The sequence below is a fragment of the Mauremys mutica genome, chromosome 13 (assembly GCF_020497125.1).
Source record: "Mauremys mutica isolate MM-2020 ecotype Southern chromosome 13, ASM2049712v1, whole genome shotgun sequence".
In the NCBI taxonomy this organism is placed as follows: domain Eukaryota; kingdom Metazoa; phylum Chordata; order Testudines; family Geoemydidae; genus Mauremys; species Mauremys mutica.
In genome coordinates this window covers 3,069,646-3,086,949 of record NC_059084.1, presented here as the reverse complement: position 1 = coordinate 3,086,949, position 17,304 = coordinate 3,069,646, and the positions used below count along the sequence as shown (strand labels likewise).

The 17,304-nt window shown below is 54.0% G+C and overlaps 1 protein-coding gene across 1 annotated transcript in view; it reads left to right on the top strand.

The window, feature by feature from the left end:
- Positions 1-17,304, top strand: part of ANGPT4 (angiopoietin 4) — a 39,326-nt gene that overhangs the window by 8,822 nt on the left and 13,200 nt on the right. The gene's annotated exons all lie outside the window — the stretch shown is intronic.

The following is a 17,304-nucleotide window of genomic DNA, read 5'->3' as shown; positions in this document are numbered from 1 at the left end:
GGATTCCAGGCCTGAATAAACAAACTGGGGGTAGAAGGCGGCACTGGGGTTTGAAAACACAACACACACTGCATCTGCCAGTTATCCAGAAAGTTCACGGCGTGCTTTGGCTCGTAAGTCCCTTCAGCTGTTGTCATGAGGGCTCAGTTCTCAGGAGGGGAGATCTGGCGTTCTGCGCCTGCAGCTGTGTGCAAAGGCACTCGTGAGGGACACCCTTAGTGTGGATGAGGGAGTGCCCAGACCATGAGATTCAACTGTGCACGGCATGGGAAGAAGAACCACTTTATTTATTGCTTGTTTTTACAGTGTGTAGGAATAGAGTTGTGTTCTTTTAAATAGTGTGTGAACCCTCTGGTGGCACTCCCTGTGTTCTGCGGGCCAAAGACCAGCTAGCGCAGCAGAGTGTCTATGCAGTTGTGTGTATTTAGTAAACACAGTTATTGGGGCCCCTTGAGGTACCTTTGTGGTGATGCTGTTGTGTGAAAAGCCAAAGACACAACATTTTCTAAATGCAAAATGAGATTTCTTTGTATTTTAAGTGCAGATTCTCAAAAACTTCAGGCATGCAGGTGCAAAATGCGTGCACATGACCTAATCTGCACATGCACAGTTACTGTGACTGTATGCACCAACTGGGGAATTGCACACAAATAGATTCCTAACTAAACACGCGTGTGCAACTTCCTGATGGTGTGCACAAATACAACACTTGCACGTAGTGGGACCAAGGGGGAGATTTTCAACACTAAGAGTTTCAGCCATACAGCTCCCATAGACATGGATAGGTTTTGTGTGACTCTGGTCAGCCTTGCAGATCTCAGCCTAGGCACATAAGTGTGTGCCTCACGTTCTGAGCAGGATTTTCCAAAATAAATGTCTAACTTTAGACTCCTCCATCCATACTGAGGCGTAATTTTCATAAGTGCTGAGTCCTGCGGTGCTACTGGGTGCGCTCAGCACTCTTGCAAATCAGGGCACTTACTTAGATGCCTAAATAAGGACCCAGCAGCCTAACATTTTTGATAATCTTTCTTGGCCTTTTTACGTAGATGCTTAAGTGCCATGCGACCACCTCTGGGGTGGAGATTGCCAGCTAGCACACAGCACCACAGCACAGAAAGAGGCCATTTTGGCAAAGGACACTGGGGCAAACCTCAGCTCTTACAAAGAGTGCCCCAGGGGATCTTCAGGATTAGCAAGGGTGCTTCTTGCCACATCTGAAAGTTGTCAGGTCCCACAGCTGCTACTAACGGAGGAGGAAAGGGATGGTGCAGGTGCCCCCGATAAGGGGAAATAGGAAGAGACAAAAACAGGTGAGAGGAGGAGGTGCTGGGAATGAATGAATGGATGGCTAAGAGAAAGCCCATCCCCCTTCCTCTCTTCCACTGCTGGATTTACCTTCTCCCTTTTGAATCAAACTCCAGATCTCTACAGAGTCCGTAGAGGCAGACACTGTCTCCTCATGAGGGCCTCTGCATCCTTCTTCTTAGGCATTTAGCTACAGCATCTCCTTTGAACAACCGTACCTTCTCCTGCAAGGTTAACTTCACTGGGTCCCGGCCCAGCTCTGAGATCCCCAGGAATAACACAACACTGCTCTCGCAGCGGTGCTGGACGTGCTGGGATTGTTATTCTTGCTTTATCTGCAGTTGGAGCAGCTGGGCCCTCCTTCCTATCTGGCTATTTTCAGCATGGGAGAAATTAATTTTAGTTCAAACAAAAACATGTAGTGGAGCCGGTGAGTGGAACGAGTGGGGGGATTGGGGCTAGGCGTGCTCCCCAACAGGAGGCTGAGTGATTAATGGCTATCGGGCACTGCAGGGACAGGGAGAAAAGCCTGTAGCTTGCCCAGCTTGGGTGCATACAGTCCCTGCGCAGCGTCCATCACCCAGAGTAGATGGGAGAGGACTCGGCCAGAATGAGCTTCGCAGGTGCATAACTAGCTTTAGTGGGAGAGTGCTGGGCTCCAGGGCGCTCAGAGCAGGCCTCTCGGCTGCTAGGCCTGGGGTGGGCGTGACACTGAACTGAGACCCGACTCAGAACAACACTCAGAAGCAAAGCTCCCAGCCCAGAGCCATGTCCTGGCTGTTGGGTGTCACCTACTGGCCAGTGGAGGACTGTGTCCTCCCCTCAGTACAACCCGTCGAGTGATGGCCAGAGGCACAGGGCTGCTTCCCGGTCGCCGCAGAGCTGGCTAGGCCTGGCGGAGCAGCACTGGGCCTGGCTCAGCCATGAGCCACACTTTGCTTACTTCCCATTTCCTCCCCTTCTGGGAACAGCACGTGGGAGCTGCTCCCATCCTTGTCACCACCTGCTGCGTCTGTCAGTTGGTGGCCAGACACTGGAGCAGATGTCACCAATTAGCTGACTTCCCCCACCTGGTGGCTGGGCTTGTGTGAGCGTGCTGGGTCATACCACGGTGGCGATTCGAACCGGGATCCTTGCAGCCTGGGGGCTAACTCCTGGCCTGGTGCCCGGAGCAGGCAGGAACTCCCAGGCGCGCTGGGAGGAAGATGCAGCAGAACGTTAACAGGTGCTGGGCCCAGGTACATCTGGTGTCTTCACAGAAGGGACTTGGCACCAGGATCTACTTCCAGCTGCTTCTTAGAGGACCGAGAGAAACAGCCACCGTGTAAGGGCAATTGAAGTGAAAGAAAGACAGAAATTCCTACAGCGAGTCCTTGCCCTGCCCTGATTGCCCTCTCTGCACCACTCCAGCTCAGCCCTGCCAGGGGTATTGAACGAGTCCCTCTGCCTCTTCCATTTCTCTGCTAGGAACTGGATCAATTTAGTGAACAAGAAAAGGAAGTGTGTGTGTGGGGGGGGACAGCCTAGTTTAATAATCAAGAGGCCAGAGATTCCCAGCACCTCCTTCCCTCTTCCTACCCCAGCTCTGTCCATCAGTGCAGAAGAGTCCGGTCTGCCCCGCCCCGCCCCACATTCGTACTGTGAACAGTCCCGGGCTCAGACTCAGGGTCCAGACTACAGCACTGGATGCTCTTCCCCTGCCCCCGCTAGCTCACAGTTCGGCCTTGAGTACTGGGCTCCTTAGTGCCAATACAGCCCGAATGTCATTCCACCCTGGCGGAGGGGAAGCACCCTGCTCCTCTGGGCTCCAGTCACTTTGCTGTACATAATGACCCAGCACATTTCAGCAAAGGACATGGGAGCATTTGCAGAGGCACCAGCCACAACATCTCAGCCTAGTTTGCTGCTTCAAGGCAAGTGAAAGACAAACCGCTCCTGGTTCTCCACTCGGGCAACAGGCTGGAGAATGGGGCCCAAGAGACGCCAAGCAAGGCGCCATCCTGTCCCATCTTTGCAGCTTTTGTGCATTTCCAGTTCGGCCGCGCCCTGTCTCTGACCCTGCAGCTGCCTCAGCCCTTTCAGCTCCGCTGAATCCTGGTGGAGAACTTCCTTGTCCCACATTCCCGCTTGGCCTTCCCTGCTTATTGTCTGGTTTCTTGGCTGGCCAGCAGCAATTCTCTCTGAGGTTCTGAATCTTGGCAGAGCTTGTGCTTGGACTCCAAAGTCTGCCTTGACTGCAGCCCAACCCACAGGCCTAAGGGCAGGATCTGGTGTCCTGTAAGCCCATGGACATCGGGAAGAGTGACTCCAGATTTACACAGGAAGCTCGGGTTCCACAACCATGGCACCAACCCGAGCTCGAAAAAGAGTAAACAACATCTTCTAGGTCTCGCGCCCCAGTGCACACGCAGCAACCTGCCAGCATGCAACTAACTCTGAGTCACACTTCCTCGTGGTGGGGATTGTTTGGTTCAGCTACATGTACCCGGCTCCTGTAACTCTTTGGGTGCCACAGGCACAACTTCTGAAGTATCCATCTAAGTTGCAGTCTGGAAAATTAAGCACCAAGCACATTCCCAAGAACATAAAAACATAAGAGCAGCCATACTGGGGCAGACCAATGGTCCACCTAGCCCAGTAGACCAGTGCCAAATGCTTCAGAGGGAATGAACAGACCAGGAGAATCTCAAGTGAGCCATCCCCTGTTGTCCAGTCCCAGCTTCTGGCGTTTGGAGGTTTAGGGACACCCAGAGTGTAGGGTTCATCCCTGACCATCTTGGCTAATAGCTATTGATGGACCTACCATCCATGGACCTAATTCATAGCATTGCTAAGTAGTAATCATGATAATCAAAAGCCAGTTTTCTCTAACTTTCTCTTCCACTCCCTACCTGCCAAGCACCCATCTTTGTTCCCCTTCCACTCCCCACCTGCAAGACCACTTCCTCTGTGAAGCCTTCCTGGGCTGGGTGACCCCCATGTTGTTTGCCTTGCACCATAAGCCCTGCAGTATCGTAATGCTCAGACCTGCCTTCTGATGGTCTCTGCACTTTTGGCTCCATCCTTGGGCTTTTCTAACTCATTGTGATTAGTGTGTTTCATTGTTATATCGTGGCAGTTCCATGCTGATTTTTACCCTGGGTTGGGTAAAAACAGCCTGGATCTGGGCCCATTGTATCATCCCCTTTGCCCCCCACACTTGGTATCGCATCAGAGGCAGCTACGCCATTAAGCTTGTCTGGGATGCTACTTCCCTTTCCAGTCTAGACCATTTGCTGCACAAGTAGTTTCCTTCCGCCCAAGTCAGTTCCCTTACACCCTTTGCTCTGCTCTTTCACCGGGAGTGATAGTGATGTTCCAGAATCTGCTTGAGATCCTACATTCATAACCCTGGGCTTGTGACATCAAAATTATTCCGACCATAACTGCCCGTGATGACCTCACTTGGGAAGGACCAATAGGAGCAGATGACCTAAGACACAAAGATCCTGCTGTCATGCACATGAGACTCTTGGATTCATTCACTATTTTTCCTTATCTGCTCCTTTCTCCATCACTGCTGGTCCCTTGGTCACTGAGCTTGCCTGTGACCCTTCTCACGTGCAGAGGGAAAGCAGTTTGACATGACAACACATGATCCATCTGTGGTGTGTTACGGGACGGCAGGGAGCCCTTTGCAGGAAAAGGGAATTTTCTATGAAAGATTTTCTTACAGGGAATCTATGGAAAGGGATGGAAATATTTCCTCTGCGCCAGGAACCAGGCCACATGAAGCACTGATGACAGCAGAGCTGCCATTACTCACATCAGAGCCGCTTGCTGAAAATAGACCGAAGCTTCGCCACATGAGACTTCTCTGCACTCTTCAGCTGGTGGCCACCCACCTCAGCTGGCTTTGATTGGCAACGACACTGCGCGTTAACTCACCGCAGCCTAAACAAAGTCAGGCTGGAGCAAGAGCAGAGAAAGCTCTGATGCAATCAGAAGGTGAGACTACATGACTAGAACACAAACTCCATTGGCTTGTCTTGGGGGGGTGTTTCAGATAGGCTTTCCCGGTCGGTGGGATTTATGCACACATGCTAAGTCCAGCCATTTGGACAGAGGTGCATTCTAATCTACTCTTGCAATTTGATTGTCCCACTAGCAGTAAGGACCTTAGAGACCACAGATTACTTCTTATCCCAGAGTGGAAAGTGATAGAAATGTAGGCAACCAGTCATGCATCGTCTGGCCTCTTCCAAGACCAACAGAACTGGTACCAAACCATCTATAGGCCAGATCTAGCTCCTCTTACACTGAATTGCATCTTACCCCACAAGTAATTGCTTTGAAATGAATTCCTGTGCCACTGCCTTGCTTCTTAAGCAGCTACACAGTTGACAGGCAACATTATGGGAAGGGGTTCGTGTCTCCCCTACTTATCAAAGAGTATTTTGGTGAGAATTTCTTGCTGCCCAGCTCAGCACAAACAGTGCCTGACATCCAGGCAAAGCACAGTAGATCTTTTTGGCTCGAGTGGACAAAGCCTCCAAGGCGGTTCTGATAACGCGCTCCTACACTTTTGCACTCTCCCTGGCTTCTCTCCAGCCAGCTGTAAATCAGTGAGAGGGGCTGAAATTCTGATGCAGCTGAGCCTCTCCTGCTCTGGTGGCTTGGAAAGTGCTTGGCGTGCTCAAGGGCAGACGTTCCATCTCTCTCAGGAAGGAATTACACTGCCCAGGACAGCCACCTGTGTCAGGTTCCAGGTTCATGCTGAGAAAATACTGAGAAGCCCCCAGCTTCATCCCTCTGTTCCACATTCTTGCTCATTTTTCTGCTTCCAAGAGAGACTGCTTTACAAAAATCACAATAGTGTTTGGTTACTGTGGGAACCCTGGTCCGCGCCTTCTTAATACCATCTCCCCGGCAGACCTCAGCCCTGAGCTCAAGGGCCCAGCTCCTCCCACTGGGGGAAAGAGGAATTCAGTGTAAAATCCTGCGCTTTGGTGCATGGGCCCGCCAGTATGGCCCAGCTGCTTTCAAAGGCAGGGATCTCAGCCTGCGAGGGTAGGATGGACATTCACTCTCTACGCTCAGTTTCTCTACTGTCTTCTCGCCTCTGGCATGTGCATGAAGGAGCCTTTTAATGCACTGCACCATGCAGTTCCTGAATACCCTGAATACCCACCCGCACCCCTTGCAGCAGGCACTCAGCAGCAAAGTGGGTGCAGACAGGAACATTTTGCTTCTGTGGTTTTACTCGAGATTTCTTTGTACAGGAAAAACTGCAGCTGAGCCAGAGCTGAATGAGACTGAGTCAAGCCTCGTACTGTGTTAGCCGGTTACTCCTACAGCTGCCTGCTTAGAGCAAGGAGTCGCTTCCATCCTCTGCCACAGCATCTGAGCTGGTTCTGCAATTTGGCGTTCATCCCTGGAGTGGTGGCATACACCTATTTCTGGTTCCCCAGCTCCTCCCTGGAGTGAAGCTTCAAATTGTGCCCAGGGTCAGAGTTCATCCTTATGGGCGGTTGGCCCTTCACTGAGTGGGTGTTTCCCAGATTCCTGAAATAGACACCAGCCAGTACGTGTGCTGCCATCTCCCCCAAAATCGCGCCGGGGCAGATGCCAAGTGCCTCCCGCAACTCCCCACTCTGAAATCGGCCACTGTTTCTGCCCCACTGGCTTTTCCCATGTGGACGTATTGTACTTCAGCTAAGAGAGCTGTTTATTCAAAACCCCAAACCAAAAACTCCCTAGCCCTGTGAAGCAACAAGATTAACGATGTGGTTGCAGAGACTCTCTCCAGAAATCATTCAGCTTCATGAAATGGTTTCCAGACACGGCTCTCCGGCCTCTCTTTGCTTCCTGGCTATAGGAAGCTTCTTCCCCCTTAGCACGTATGCAGCCTGGGGTAGCCTGTCCAAAAGCAGGGGGCCGAGAGGGCGTCCCAGTGGCCCGAGTTAACATCGCTCTGGGATTTCAGTAGCCTTTGCAAAAACAAAACACCCCTTGGCTCGTGACCCCGCCCCGGGATTCCAAAGCCCCCTGCCATGAATATCTGCCGAGAGATATTTCAGCTCAACAAAGCAGAGAGCTGGAGCGGCTGCCAGCAATATTTCTTCATGTGAAAACAAGTGCAGAGGGCTCAAACCAGAGGAATATTCCCTTCACTGCAGCTGCCCTGTCCTCTCCATTCCAGCAAGCGCCAGTGTAGCGCCTGTTACCAGCTCCCTACCAGTCCCATCTATTCCTTTGGGGTAATCCTTCCCCAGTAGAGCTGAGTTCACTCCCTTTTCCCACTGGGTGGACAGAGACAGGAGATGGCCGGGTGCCTTTGCCCAAGATCACACAGTGAGTCAGTGGTATGGACAGGAGGACTGATTCTGGGAGAATAAGACCCCTCTTCTCCCACCCAGCTTTTGGCCATTTCCAGACCTGAACTAGAAACAACCCTGCTCTAGTAGAGTTCTGGGATTTCACTCCCGGGTCGCAGCCAGGGCTAGAGGCGGAAGTGTTGAAATACTGCGAGCAAGGATACGCTCTCGCTGGCGCTGGGCGACTCACCAGGGCCCATTCTCATGGTCATTCCCAGGCCAGTTTTGAGGACTCAGGAAGTCCAGAGAGTTTATTTGTGCACCTGAACTCCGCCTACCATAGGGAGTCTCTCCCAGCAGAGAAAGGACAGATCTGGGTTATGATGCACCATGTATTCTTCTGGCGGCAGCCGTGTTAGTCAGTATCAGCAAAAAGAACGAGGAGTCCTTGTGGCACCTTAAAGACTAACACATTTATTTGGGCATAAGCTTTCGTGGGCTAAAACCCACTTCATCAGATGCATGCAATGGAAAATACAGTAGGAAGAGATATATACACAGAGAACAAGAAAAAATGGGTGTTGCCATACCAGCTATAACAAGACTAATCAGTTGAGGTGGGCTATTATCAGCAGGAGAAAAAAAAAAGATTTGTAGTGATAATCGGGATGGCCCGTTTCCAACTGTTGACAAGAAGGTGTGAGTAACAGTAGGGGGAAAATTAGCTTGGGGAAATAGTTTTTACTTTTATTCTTCCTAGCTATCTGGCTGGAAAACTAATGAACATCGCCTCTGCCTCCCAGAGTCAGCAGGGAGGAGCGGTTCTAAAACCTGGCCCAGACTCCGCCAGGATGGAGGGGACTGCTGACTAGGCTGCAGGGCTTGTGGTCCAAACAGGTTGCGCTTCACCCATCAAACTGCAACCGCACAGGCAGGATCAGAGCCCCGGGGAAACTCCCATTCAACGAGTCCAGGGGGAATTTTCTAAAGCATAGATGGGAGTTTGACACCTAACTCCCAGGATTATTATTCTGTATTGTTTGCATTGCCGTAGTGCTCCGGGCCCCGTGGCGCTGCACAAACACAGCCCCTGCCCCAAAGGGCTGAGGATCGAAATAAATCCCATCAACTTTCAATTTATCTCTACCATTGCTCTGCCACGAGAAGCGTGAACAGGAGGAAGTGGGGCTGATCCACCAGCACCCAGTTTTCCCCATGTCCAGCGGACATCCCCCATAGATGAGGAGGAGGAGGAGCTGGATGAAGCTAAACCCAAGCATGATGGAGGCTTATGCTAATAGGCAGAGGGGAATATTTAGAAGAGTTTGCTGCCACCAGATCTCCTCCAGCCTAGGTCATCTGTCCCCAGGTTTTCAAAGAATCCTGCAGCGTAGGGGTCCCTTTAGGCTCAGGACTCTCCCATAGCATTGGCTGCCGTCTTCTGCCCTCTGTGGCTAGCTGGGAGATTGCATGCTGGGATGATGATGGGGTCTCAGTCATACACATGTTCATTACTGCCAGGCTTAGGTTGCAATGCTGTGCAACTTGGTTGAAAGCATCTGCCTGGAAAGATCTGCATCTGCTGCACAATGTGGCAGCTGGTCGCATCCTTGACAATACGACTGGGCTCCCGAACTTATCTCACCCTTGGAGGGTGCTCACTCGGCTGGTTCCCTATTAAATTCCAAGTCAGGTTTCAGTGCTCGGGCCTGATTTTCAAAGCCATCCAGGGACTGGGCTCAGGATAGCTAAAGGGCTAGTCCACCTTCCAGAGCCTTGACTGCCCTCAGCAGCTCTGCTCTGCAGAACCAATGGGAGATTCCTTCACAATACCTGTAGCCTGCGCTAGTCCCCCAGGCTATCCTGTCTGTCTGTGTGACTTTGCAAATCTGTCTCTCTCCCAAGAGAATTCCCTCTGCCTTTTTCATGAGCTTGGATTCCTTCCACACCAGGGTAAAATTCCCAGCTCTGTGACCACAGCTGGGTCGAACACATTTCCGATTTCTCCTTCCCTTTGGCCTACCAACTTTATGTTTGATGTGTTGTTTCTGATCACGTCCCTGCTCAAAACGCACACCCTGGAATTCATTTGAATGGAAACCTCATGTGAAATCCTCCTAAGAATAGAAAGCATTCGGGAGAGGCATTTTCCCCAATGGATTAGGAAAGAGGAAGTAACATCTGATTTTTATTTGTAGCACAAACTCCTCGCTTCTTCCCAGCTTTAAAAAGATCACCACAAAGGAGTTGTGCAGGCATCAGAGATGTGGCTGCACCCTCTTCCTGGCTGGATCGTGTACAGCTGTTCAGTGTAAATGAGCTTCTTTACAAGGGGATTAAGAGATCTGTGACAGCGCTGGCCAACAGACAGCCAGCAGGTCAAATATTCTGCATATGAACTTTCCACACTCCCTTCCTCGGCCCATAGCCAGCTAGAGAGCTGAGAATGACTCTGAAACTCACATGGAGATGAACATGTATGGAAACACATCAAACACGCATGGAGACGTGTATATTTCATCCATTCACAGGATGACACGTGTGTGCTGAGCATGATGAGCTCCAGTGGTTTATACATGACTGAACTAGAGTGAAATGAACTGGAATGAGGTGCATTAGCCCTGTCTAGCTTGGGTTTATTCACACTGGGCTAGGGACACCAATCTAGTTACAAGTCACACCAGCAAACGCGCCAATCGCCCCAGGGCAGTGTCTCCCCAAATGTAACACCGGGGCCAATTTCCCTGGTCCAGACAAGCCCTTGGCTCATAGAATGGCCTCCCAGGGAAGGGAAGGGGGTGGAAGTTGATTTGAAAGAGCAAAAGGAGACATTCTGTAGGGAACGTCCCGCACTATCAGGAGGTGAGATAGCTGACAAAACAGCCCGGAGTTTGCGGTTCCAAAATAGAGTGTGAGGTGGCTGGCTGCTTGATTTGCATATGCAGATAATAAATGAACTTGTCTTCCCAAAGAGGCTTGTGGTTATGTATTGAATGAGCTTCACCCCTTTCCCTTCTGCAGCAGGTAAACATTATTTCCCCATTCTAGCAAAATGGCTAAGTGACCTGCCCGGGGTCACACGGGAAATCTGTAGCAAAGCCAGGTCTACAACTCACGGCCGCACGCTCAGTTCTGTGTCTCTCTGTCCAGCTGCCATTGTTTGGTGAGGACGTTGGCCCAATCAGGGCTTTTCCATTTCTGCCTTCTATGTTCCCATCCCCATGCCAGCAATGAATCCTGCCACTGCTCCCACCTCACTGAGACACAAGGCAAAATATCCCGCATGAAACCCTGACCCCATTGATTCAGTGGGAGGGTTGCCATTGACTTCAGTGGGGCCAGGATTTCACTGCAAGTGTTTAGTATCTTCTGTCCAGTGAGGCCAAGGGGTCACTTTCGAGAACCGACATATTTATTTTACATTGGCAAAGACCATCCAATGCCTGTGGGGTTGGTGTCACCTGATCTTGAGTGGCTAAAAAGAGACATTTCCCAGCTGTTCCCAGAGTGATGTCCGTTTGTTTTATTTTCCCCAAATAAATCAGTCACAAGTGAGATGCAAGCACAGTGGCTCCCCTCCTGGCACTAGAAAAGGTTCAGAGAAGGGTAACTAAAATGATTAGGGGTTTGGAACGGGTCCCATCTGAGGAGAGATTAAAGATGCTAGGACTTTTCAGCTTGGAAAAGAGGAGACTAAGGGGGGATATGATAGAGATATTAAAATCATGAGTGATGTGGAGAAAGCAGATAAGGAAAAGTTATTTACTTATTCCCATAATACAAGAACAAGGGGCCACCAAATGAAATTAATAGGCAGCAGGTTTAAAACAAATAAAGGGAAGTTCTTCACACAGAACACAGTCAACCTGTGGAACTCCTTGCCTGAGGAGGTTGTGAAGGCCAGGACTATAACAGGGTTTAAAAGAGAACTGGATAAATTCATGGAGGTTAAGTCCATTAATGGCTATTAGCCAAGATGGGTAAGGAATGGTGTCCCTAGCCTGTTTGTCAGAGGGTGGACATGGATGTCAGGAGAGAGATCACTTGATCTTTACCTGTTAGGTTCACTCCCTCTGGGGCACCTGGCATTGGCCACTGTCAGTAGACAGGATACTGGGCTGGATGGACCTTTGGTTTGACCCAGTACGGCCGTTCTTATGAGAGTTGCTGTTCCCCCCGCACCAGAACCAGGGCTGCAGTGTGCAGGCTGCAAAACAGCGAAACCATCAGGGACTTGGCTCAGTCTAGCTCGCTATGGCGTGTCACTGAATCCGAGTGCAATAGCGAGACTCTGCCACTCTGCATCTGCTTAACCGACGGAGCGGGGACAGAAGAACTCCAGCCTGAGGGGGGCCGGGTGACTGGAGGGCACTTGGGCCTGCTTGGGGCACATGCTCCGGGAGGAGGGAGGAGGAGAATGGGGCTGGCTTGATTAAAGAACAGGTCAAGCGGGCTGGGGAAACGTTGAGATGTAGCACAGATTATGCCTGGTCATTTCTAGGGGCCTGTAAATGTCGGTTTGTCTGGCTTTTCTCTTTAGACTTAACAGCGCCCAGCAAAATGGGGCCCTGATCCCCGACTCGGGGCTCTAGATGCTACCGTAATACCAAGAACAAATCATTACTCCTAGCGATGGCGCTTGTTGCATAGCAGCTGGTTCTAAGGGTGCGTTCTCTCTTGGCCGCCCAGATCAGTTCTAACCGTGAATTATCTCTTGACCTCCCACATCTGCTGTATCTACATGGGTGAGATTTTTAAAGGAACCCAAGGGAGTTGGGTCCCCAAATCTCATTGAATTTCAATGGAGCGTGGGTACCTAATCCCCTTAGACTACTTTGAACCCCCCAGTGACAGGCATTTCGAATGCATCCCTGGGTGTAGTACTCCCCTGCAGCCCTGGAAACCCTGCTTGGTCAGTCCCCCAGTGATTTCACAGCACACACTCCGCCAGGGCACCCTCACTAAGTATCTTTACCATTATGTCCTGCCTGATGATCCAAGCACAGTGCAGCGTAGCAGCAATGATAAGGGCCCCCCCGGGTGCTCCCTGGCTAGCCGGCTGGTGAGCTGATTACCTCGTTAACTCCTTACACTCTCACTGTGCTTCCACCCCAATCAGACCGCCCAGCTCCCTTTGACGCTAGCCAGACCCAGTGCTCTGCATGTTATAAGGACCAGGCTGCGGGATCCCAAGAGGGGTCTATTTATAGCTGCCAACACCACCCTGTCACAGGTGTCTAAGAGCCAAGAATCACTAAACGCTAGACAGGGAGAGATTCTACCATCCCCTGCCTGTCGGCTCAGCTCCCAGTACTTTGATTTCATAGGTGTCCTTTTCTCATTTCCACGTCTCCTCCTGTCTTCTTCGTCGCCCAGGGCAGAGTGATCAGGGCAGAGGCGGCTGGTGCCTTGCGCTGTGAAGATGGGAAAGCCGAGGGTCAATCCCATTTCTTACACGCTTCCAAAATATAAATAAGTGTAAGGTGGCCCGGCTGGGTGGCTCCAGCTCACCTCCAAACACCTACAGAGAATCTCCTTGAAAAAAGCCCCCAAATCTCCTTGGTAATTTAAGGCATAATCCAGCACTTCCGCTCAAACTGGAAACGAAAGGGTGAGCGGCAGAGGGAACAGTCTGAACTGCATCTCCAAGCTCCAGCTGTACAATTGTCTTCTCTTGTTCTCAGATCGTCAGTGGAGGAGAACGAGCAATATAAACAAAACTTTCCACGCTCCGTTGGCAGGGAGACAAAAATAAAATATACCAACCTCCTCGCCCCAAGTAAATAAAGTGTGTGTCCAGCCCTGGTTTGCTGCTCATTTCAACAGGGGTGATCCAGGGAGCAGAGCTCTGAGCGGGGGCAAAAGCCGACGTCTTAGTAAGCCCGTCTCTTCCACACGTCTACCAGGCGCCGGGTTTCAGCAAAGGCCAGCGAGGCCCTTGGGTGCCGGGTTAGCCACAGCGAGCCCTTAGGCTGGCTTCTCACCGCCCCGCCCCGTTATTATTGCTGCTAGCGTTTGCATCACGGGCGCGGCCAGCAGCCCCAGGCAAGATCTGGCCCCACTCGGCTAGGTGCTGTATAGGGCGAAATTCAGCCCGAGCTGTCCGGAGCAGAGCCCCGGGAAATGTTTTCAAGCCTGTGGATCCCGTATCGTGCCCTGTGGGGCAGAAGCCCAGAGCCTCGGGGCCTCCCCCGGGGCTGAAACCCCAAACCCTGGTGCCTCCCCCGGGGCTGAAGGCCTGAGCCCTGGCGCCTCCCCGGGGGCTGAAACCCCAAACCCTGGCGCCTCCCACGGGGCTGAAGGCCTGAGCCCTGGCGCCTCCCCCGGGGCTGAAGGCCCGAGCCTTGGCGCCTCCCCGAGGGCTGAAACCCCAAACCCTGGCGCCTCCCCTGGGGCTGAAGGCCGGAGCCCTGGCGCCTCCCCCGGGGCTGAAACCCCAAACCCTGGCGCCTCCCACGGGGCTGAAGGCCCGAGCCCTGGCGCCTCCCCCAGGGCTGAAGGCCGGAGCCCTGGCGCCTCCCACGGGGCTGAAACCCCAAACCCTGGCGCCTCCCACGGGGCTGAAGGCCTGAGCCCTGGCGCCTCCCACGGGGCTGAAGGCCTGAGCCCTGGCGCCTCCCACGGGGCTGAAGGCCTGAGCCCTGGTGCCTCCCCCAGGACTGAAGGCCTGAGCCCTGGCGCCTCCCACGGGGCTGAAGGCCTGAGCCCTGGCACCTCCCACGGGGCTGAAGGCCCGAGCCCTGGCGCCTCCCACGGGGCTGAAGGCCCGAGCCCTGGCGCCTCCCACGGGGCTGAAACCCCAAACCCTGGCGCCTCCCACGGGGCTGAAGGCCGGAGCCCTGGCGCCTCCCGCGGGGCTGAAGGCCGGAGCCCTGGCGCCTCCCACGGGGCTGAAACCCCAAACCCTGGCGCCTCCCACGGGGCTGAAACCCCAAACCCTGGCGCCTCCCACGGGGCTGAAGGCCTGAGCCCTGGCGCCTCCCGCGGGACTGAAGGCCTGAGCCCTGGCGCCTCCCACGGGGCTGAAGGCCTGAGCCCTGGCACCTCCCACGGGGCTGAAGGCCTGAGCCCTGGCGCCTCCCACGGGGCTGAAGGCCCGAGCCCTGGCACCTCCCACGGGGCTGAAGGCCCGAGCCCTGGCGCCTCCCACGGGGCTGAAGGCCCGAGCCCTGGCGCCTCCCACGGGGCTGAAGGCCCGAGCCCTGGCACCTCCCACGGGGCTGAAGGCCCGAGCCCTGGCGCCTCCCACGGGGCTGAAGGCCCGAGCCCTGGCGCCTCCCACGGGGCTGAAACCCCAAACCCTGGCGCCTCCCACGGGGCTGAAACCCCAAACCCTGGCGCCTCCCACGGGGCTGAAACCCCAAACCCTGGCGCCTCCCACGGGGCTGAAGGCCTGAGCCCTGGCGCCTCCCGCGGGGCTGAAACCCCAAACCCTGGCGCCTCCCACGGGGCTGAAACCCCAAACCCTGGCGCCTCCCGCGGGGCTGAAGGCCCGAGCCCTGGCGCTTCCCATGGGGCTGAAGGCCGGAGCCCTGGCGCCTCCCACGGGGCTGAAGGCCGGAGCCCTGGCGCCTCCCACGGGGCTGAAACCCCAAACCCTGGCGCCTCCCACGGGGCTGAAACCCCAAACCCTGGCGCCTCCCGCGGGGCTGAAGGCCCGAGCCCTGGCGCTTCCCATGGGGCTGAAACCCCAAACCCTGGCGCCTCCCACGGGGCTGAAACCCCAAACCCTGGCGCCTCCCGCGGGGCTGAAGGCCTGAGCCCTGGCGCTTCCCATGGGGCTGAAACCCCAAACCCTGGCACCTCCCGCGGGGCTGAAGGCCGGAGCCCTGGCGCCTCCCGCGGGCTGAAGTCCCGACACTCCAGGAAATGCTCGGTGAGAATTTAAGCCCTGGTGCTGTCCATACACAGAGTAAGAGACAAGCCCTCGCCGGCAAAGAGCTCCGACCCGCATACACGAGATGGACAAAGTGTGGGTGGTGCAGCGGAGACCCATTCAGTACGTCTACACAGCAAGTGGCAGCCCCTGGCAGCAGGTCTCAGAGGCTGGGTCAACAGACTGGGCTCCCGCACTACAACCAGCTGTGTAAATGTTATGGCTCTGAAGCCCAGGGACGGAGAGGGGCTCCAGGCCCCCAGCTGCAACATCTACACGGCCGTCTTTCCTGCACTTGCCCGAGCCTGTCGACCCAGCTTACTGCTGGCTGCGTAGACCTCCCTACAGGGGGAAGAGACTTGTCCAAGGTCAGCCAGGTTTGACCCGTGGGATCTGAGTCCCACGCCAGTGCTGGAGCCACTAGGCCGCGCTGCTCCTCTGTCCCCACACGTGAACACCAGTGGGGGCATCGCCGCAGAACTAAGCCAGCAGGGCTGTTCCTGTCGGAGCTGGGCACAGTCAGCAAAAGACAAAAACAAAAGGTGGGAGGTGAAATTCCAGAGCTTCTGCTCATCTGTGCCCTGGGAAACCTGCCTTTTATTTGTATGCTGGGCGACCCCCTGTTTTTCCAGCTCTCTTCAGGAACCCTCTCTCCACACACACACACGCAGAGGCATGCCGGAGCCAGTCCATGCTATTCCCGAGTGAGCAGTGCAGTCCTGCTGTGAGCCAGCCCCATTCCCATGCAGCAGGAGGCAATGCTTTAAAATTGGATCTCTCTTTTTTTTCTCTCACACACACACACACCCAGGCTGAATTTTTTTTAAAAACTTGGTGGTGGGAGAGGAAGGGGAATCACTGAAATATCATTAGACAACCTGGGAATAAACCCTTCTCCCAGTGACCGTGTTGAAAAGATAAAATAATGAAACAAACAAGACATGTGGAGGGTCAGGCCATACATTCACGGTGTTGAACGATCCAGGTGTGGAGACTGCTGGTGGAGCAGCGTGGGAGCTTTGCGGGCTGAAATCCCCGCCCAGCCCTAAAGAGACAGCGGCCCTTCCTTGGCAGGGCTGGTGAAGTGGTAGCTCCGGATTGCCAACCCCAAATATTCAAATATCATGAGTCAGCTCCCACCCCCCGCCCCCACTCATGATCCATGTGGCGAGCTTTGTCTGTCTTCTGGCCTTTGTGGCGCCAGGGTTCCTGTTTTCCAGCTTCTCTCTCAGGGTTCCAGCAGGGCCAAGCAAGCCTATCGTTTCCATGGGGGCCAAATATGAGCCGCTTCGGATAGCCTGGAATCACTGCAGGTGGCTACCCAGGCCTCGGTCTAAACGCCTTGTGAAAGTGTTTCCAGCTCTCTTTCCAAGAATCCCTGGGGACGCATTTGCATAAGTGGACTTTTGTTTTCAACTCACGTTTCCGTATTGCCCAACTCGAGATGGGGAGCCTCTGGCACCAGCTGCTCCGAGGAGCAGGGATGACGTGGCGTGAGGCTGCAGTAGTGGCAGGACTCTGTACCACCATCACGCGATCCCAGGATGGGGCATGGGCGAGCACAGGGAATCTGCCATCTCCCGGAGAATGCCATCGCTCTTGTGCTTCCAGTTTTCCACAGGCTTGTCGGCACCGGGCCAGGCCCGCAGCTAGTGTAAATCAGCGTAAGCTGTATGATTTCAGTGGAGCTGTGCTGCAGAGGGTCTGCCCATGTGAGTTTCACATGCACGACACTGGTTTGTGGGAGCCTGAGCCGAGTGCTCACCATGCTGAGTGCCCACCGTGCCAGATGAAGCCGAGGACAGCCCCAGACCCTCAGCACTT